This window comes from Physcomitrium patens, chromosome 14 (genome assembly GCF_059467195.1).
Source record: "Physcomitrium patens ecotype Gransden chromosome 14, ASM5946719v1, whole genome shotgun sequence".
Classification (NCBI taxonomy): Eukaryota; Viridiplantae; Streptophyta; class Bryopsida; order Funariales; family Funariaceae; genus Physcomitrium; species Physcomitrium patens.
The window spans coordinates 11651472-11658304 of NC_143423.1; positions in this window are offsets into that span (position 1 = coordinate 11651472).

A 6833-nucleotide genomic window follows, 5' to 3' on the forward strand; every position below is an offset into this window, starting at 1 on the left:
GAGTAGATGTCGTATTGTAATTGCTTATAATATGTAAAAATTAATTAATGTATATATTATGTTTGTAAATCTAGATATGGATTAAAGTGTTTAGTAAGTAAATTTTTTAAAAATTGATATAAGAAAATTTATTTAGAGATTCATCTATTTTGATTATAGTGTTTATATTATGTAAGATTTAGATATTTAGTATAAAGCTTAAGAAAAATTTGGAGTCTAAAGATGAAAGTTTAAACTATTTGGAGGCTTATTAGAAAGGATTAAAGTAAGGTATGGTTGAATGAAGGCAAGGGGTGAAGACCTTCATCCCTATTGATTGAATATCATGCCCAATGGGCTTCAAGGAGGCTGTCTAAGGCCTTATTAGGGATTAGGATTTTTCTTTTGAGGTCATTCGAGCTTTAGAGGTTAGGATTAGCAAATTTAGGTTTTGGATATGGTTTAGGTGAAAATTTTGTGCAACTTGGAGTTTTTATGGAGTTATAGGTGCTCAAAGTTAAGGTATCAATTTTGTACCTACTATCATTCTTTGAGACATAACATATGCTTACAGAGAGCAATAAAGGATTGACAATTAGGATTGAAGAGAAAACTTTCTCAGCTATATTTTTTATATATTGTTTGATGAATTAAAATTCTAGATGAAGGACTTATATAGCATTGAAGACATCACATATAATTCAAAGTCAATAAGTGAGTCATTTTTTTGATAGTAATGGTTGGAGCCATATCTTGAGTTTCTAGACGAAGTTTTGACTCAAAATTTCCATAAGTATATGTTATTAGATTAAAAAGCTATAGATCAAAGTTTTATAGTATTTAAATACTTAATTTATGAGATATAAAGAAAATTGCATGTAATTGTATGTAAATAAGGGTTTAAAGCTATAATTAGGATTTTAGCAATATCTCAAGATTTATAATGAATTTATAGTTTAAATTTGTTTTGATAGTTTTTGAAAGTATATCAATACTTTATAGAAAATTTTAGTTTATTTGGATGGTCCGATCATGAGATATGAACTATTGAAGTTTGAAAAAAAAATTCCATAAGGATATATAAGGTTTTAAGATATTTTATCATATATTTGAGTGTCTTTTTTTTATACTTAGGTTTATGTATTGATGTAATTGTCCTAAAAAAAAAACATTTTATATATAAAATTAGAACTTTAATATCTTAGACTTGATTGAGCATTTAGTGGAAGCCAAAAGCCGAGTACTTTCTTGAGGTAAATTCTCTCTATCTTAACACTGCTCCTTGTATTTAAGCAATTTGCTAAAAATTTTAAAAAAATAATATTTGATAAGGATTCAATGACCTACTTGCTTACAAGCTATTAATACCATTTTTCTTTCTTCTTAAGTTCCTTCTTTTTAAACCATAATTTGTATTAGTAAAATAAATCAAAATTCAATGAAAGCTATTGAAAAGAATAATCACCTTAGATTAATAACTTGAATTTATTATTCTTTTCTTTCCTTGTTGATGAAGAATTTTCTTGAGATTTTTTTTAAGCTCTTATTATACTATTTTTTATGAATAAAAAGAATATAAGGGATATAAGAAGTAATTAAATTTTTCTACTATTAGAAAAAAGTCCTCAAATAGAAATTCTCAAAAATAAGAAGAAATGATACAAGTATGAAGGAAGTGATTAGATCTCCCTACTACTAGAAAAAAATCTTCAACTAAAATAATTACAAGGAAGTATAGTGAGGATCATTGAAGACAAGCTCCACCCTTGATGAACCTTTAGAACTTCTAAGCTTCTTCTTCACTCAAAAAATAGCCAAAAATTGAATATTGATGCAAATTCAAATAAAATTATATTAGTCCAATTTTATATTTAAATTTCTTCTATTATATAATAATTTAATTGAAAATAGTCAACATGCACCAAAAAATGCCTTTTCAAACATAGAGTATATAAAACTATAAAGGCAATGGACCCCTTTCTAATCAAAACCTCACTAAAAATTCAATTTTAGTCTAATTTAAATATGTGATAGCTTTTTAAAAAGCTAACATGACGATATACAATCTTACAAAGTTTCAAATTGAAATAAAAAATATATCAAAACTGATTGATGAAAATCTGAGAGCAAAACACTTTCTATCAAACCAAGATTTGTTTTGTTTTTTTTTGTTTTTTTTTTTTTTTTTTTTAATATCTTTTGACTTTATAATTAGAAGAGATTTTTTTATAACAACAATGAAGAAAGGTAGAAGAATTACCAATGATGGAAAATAGATTTGAAATGTTCACTCAAAAAGTCTACATAGAAGGTCAATTACAATTAACTCACTTCACATTCATACATACAATTTGAAGTACTACCTTTTGGCAAACACACCAAAATCTGGAGGTAAATTCCATCTTTCAACTCAAATTAAAAGATGGCTTCAATAAAGAGTTGCTTATAATTGGTGGTGTAAATTAGAAGTAGCAAGAACAAGAACAAAAGAAGCACAACACAAAAACCAATGAAACAAGTGCAATCAAGCAATTGTATACTACAAAAATAGTCACAGTCTATTCATTGAGTTTTTATCTAGTAAAAAATAAATAATAAAAGAAAAATATATATTTTTTAAAATTAATTTTTTATCTTTCCAATGGTATAAGAACCATGTAAATCTGAGTTACTATGAATAAGTTATGAAGGTTTAAAAATAATAAGTAAATAAATAAAAAGTTAAGTAAATAATTTTTATCTCAAGAATAACTTGCTTTAAAGGTCAAGAATTTGAGCCTCACCAAGGCTCAGAAGTAGCATATATAGATGTATAAGAGATGCCACGAGGTCTTCGTCTTATTCTCCAAACTACCTTCAAGGTGCTTCAATCCATAAGATACTTGTGCACCTCCTTTCTTACAAGGATTATACTAGTTGCCAGTCCTTCTATTTTCTACTAGTAAAATCAATAATTTTTCATTTTTAACTTCACTATAGTATTTAAAAACATCCAATTAGTCAAGGAGCCTTGAGGGGCCTTCAAATCTTACTCCATTTCTTCATAATGGCTCCCAAGGTAGTAAAACTTATTTTTAATAAAGTGTTAGAAATTACTCTAAAAATTCTAAAATAATTCTTTAAAAAAATTAAAAATTCTTATAATATTTTATAATATAAAAATCAGTTTAAAAATATATTTTCCTACCTTTTTGATTTTTTATAATAGTAAAATAAATTTAAATCAACTATCAATCTTATTTCCTATATAACTAACTAAAAAGATATGAGATTCTTTTTTATGCTTCTTTTCTATTAATTAATATTTATATTTTTTTATAAGTAATACATATAGATATAAGGCCAATGTAAATATTGATCTTAGTAAATAATCTTTGATACTCAATAATAAGTAAAAATATTAAATCAACTAAGATAATTGACTCTAAGACTTACTAAGATTCAATTTTTATAATTAAAATTTTAATTTTCTACTTTTTTAAGAATTTCTACACTACTCACCAAATATTATGATTTTAAATACTCTAAATATATCTTTTTATTTTAAAACAACTAATGAATTGATTTGATGATTCATAAGATGTAAAAGCAAACTTTTCATAGAGAAAGGATCCAAAGCCATATTTGATTAAATGCCCAAATGGCCCTAGCTAATCCTATTTATACTTTATCCAACCATCTTGGAACTTTCTAGAATATTATTAATAATAGAATCTACCTAGATAATTATCTTAAGCTCTTTCTAAAATATTCTATAGTAGACCCAACTAGATAATTGCCCTAAATTCTTTCTAGAATGTTCTATAATAGATCTTATATAACCTATTAACCTAGCTCTAATTCTAAAAAATTCTATAAACTTCTCAAACATAGCTCGAATTATCTATCTTTATACATCAACAATACAAATATCTTATCTATAACTTGTAATAATTAATCTTCATCTACTAATGTAAAACTTCTTTGTTTTATTTTTGATGGTATTTCTATATTGTTTCTTGGTAATGGATGAGGTTATGTGAAAGGTTCTCACATTGCATCATGGATGGTATAACCTTTTTAAAGGACTTTATATTGAAATTGTAGATGTCTACTACTACAGCAAAAGTAGCAATGCTCCAAAATACTATCCACTTCATACTTTAATTAGTCGTCAACTACAATTGGTAGTAGTGGTGGTTGGTATTGATCCAAAAAGTGCCTCGGCTTAGTATGAAATTTCTTGAATTACAAAATGTAGAAGATTGAATAGATTCAAATATGTGGCACAAGCTCGAGGTAATAAGTGACATCAAAAATCACTGCAAAAAGGTCTAAGCCATTGAAGTGCTAGTTTATAGATTTGGATTGATGTAGCGAGTGACAAGTTGGTATTGGAGAATAACATTTAATCATCCTCTTGAAAGATCTTATATTGTCGATGGTTATCTGCATATAGCTTTTATTGATTTTATGTGATTGTCAAGGACATGAATCTTGAGAAAAGAAAATCCTGAATACACTCTTGTGTCACTGAAAAGAACTAAAAAGTCACTCAAAGATGATATAATATTGAACTAGAATGGCTATTATCAAAAATAAGAAGATTAAAAAGGCTTGAAATAAGATTAAGGACTAAAAAGGCATTGACAAGAGTTAAAAAGGCTTCACTTTTGTCTCTATACATACTCGTAACTAGGAACTATGTGGCAATACTCTATATGACCTTTAAAACGTGTTGACTTTATAAAACACATATCTTAACTTATAAGGTAAGTTTTCTATTTATGTGCCACATAATTAGCTTATTTTGTAAGCTATCAACACATGATTAACTTGTTGATCAAGTTTTTAATCTATTGATCAACTACAAACATATATAAAGTCAAAGTAGCATCTATGAAGCTTTTAGGAAGCATTTCTAGAAGATATTATGAAATTTTATCTATTTTTATTCACTTCTATTTAATCATATAGGTATTTATTAAAGTACTTGTATATATCCATGGCATTGTTCTTTCTTTTAGAGAAATTCCAAAAAGAGTGGTTTTCATATGTTGAAGAAATTTAAGATGCAACAAAGTATATTTGCTACATACTCTCATCTTTGTTTTCTTTAAAGATGATTGATAGATCTTCTTAGCCATCAATAGTGTTCCATACTAGGGTAAGAAGACCACCCTATTATTTCGACATTGTTGAGGCCTTTGTAACTTCTTTCAAATAAAACATTTGTAACATCGTCAAGAGTTGTTCCTACCTCTAATAAAATCACCAAATATCAAGAGTCTCTTCTCAAGTTGTGATGCCAAACACGTTGTATCTTGCCACCTATTCAAGGAAAGATATGTCATTCTTGAAGATCTTTATCTCAATTTTGTTATCTTGAAGGATAAGACAATCGTAATGTCTCATCTAGTAAATCTACAAATGAAAGCTCTCAAGTTGAATTTGCTAATTATTGTTTCTTTATCTCTTTAGCATCACAAATACACAAAAACTACAAAAATGATAGAAAATAGAGTATTATCTTCTTTTGATCTTGTTTTTTTTCCATCAAAGATTTGCTATTCTTCATCTTGATTTTAATGAATATCATCAATGAAAAGCTCCAACTCTTTTTGCTCCATTTATAAGATCTTTTTTTGGCTCCCATGTATGTTCATTAATATCATATCTACACCAATGAACAAGATATTCCAATATATTTCCATATTGCCTTGAATCAAAAACTTCTTCTACTTCAAACTCTTTATTATTATCCACTTGTATAAAAAGAGGTGGTATTTGTCTTTTTCTTGAGATATTTATTATCTTATATGGCTCAAGAAAAGACATATGAAATATAAGATGGATCTTTATAGAATTCGATAGATATAATCAATAAGCAACAAGATTGACTTATTTACTAATAGAAAAAAGTCTAAGCTTATTATAGTTCAACTTATCATAAGAATGAATAGTCTTAATATTACAAAAAAATAATCATATCTTGTCACCCACATTGTATTATGGTTATTTCTTGCAATAGGCATCTGAATTAATATTTTATCATTCTTAAGCTTCCTTTACCTATGCCTTTATTATTGTATATAATTCTTACAAATGATTTGTGAAATATTTTGCCAGAGGATTATTAACTTCTGAAAAGTCAAAAGTATCAAGTTTTGGATGTTAATCATAGTTGATAAAAAAAAATATTTGTTAAGTAGAAGAATGTAAAGAATTATTATATGCAAACTCTGCTAATGATAAAAGAATTATTCAATTATCTTGATGATAGTTGATGGTACACTTCAAATATTGCTCCAAAACTTGATTCACCCATTTTGTTTGCTAATTAGTTTAAAGATGAAAAGTCAAAGAAAGCTTTACATCCACCTTTAAAATCTTAAAAAGGGTTCGTTATACATGGTGTTATAATGCATAATTTTCTATTTGGAAATACACTAGATACCTAACTGTAAAGAATTTAGTTTTAACTTGTTAGTGAAGCTCTAATAAGTTATTTAACCTTTTAAGTAGAATACTACAATATCAAAAAGATATTGTACTAATAAAATCTTTTATATTTAAGAAGGTTTCTACATAATGCTTTCTAAAATATCTAAGATTTTCCTAAAATTCTTGGTTATTCCAAATCATAACTAACTATTTACTAGTTAGTTAGTTTTTCAATAATTCCAAAGAAAATCCATAATCTCCTTTAAAAAACTCATCTTTATATAAAAATTTAACTATAGCTCTATATATGTATCTTCAACATATATATAAAGTCTTGAATTCTAAAAAAAACCCCTTTATTTTGTATAAAATACTCAATTTATAATAAAATCCCTTCAAAATATATTTTTTTTATAAAGATTTTTTTTCTT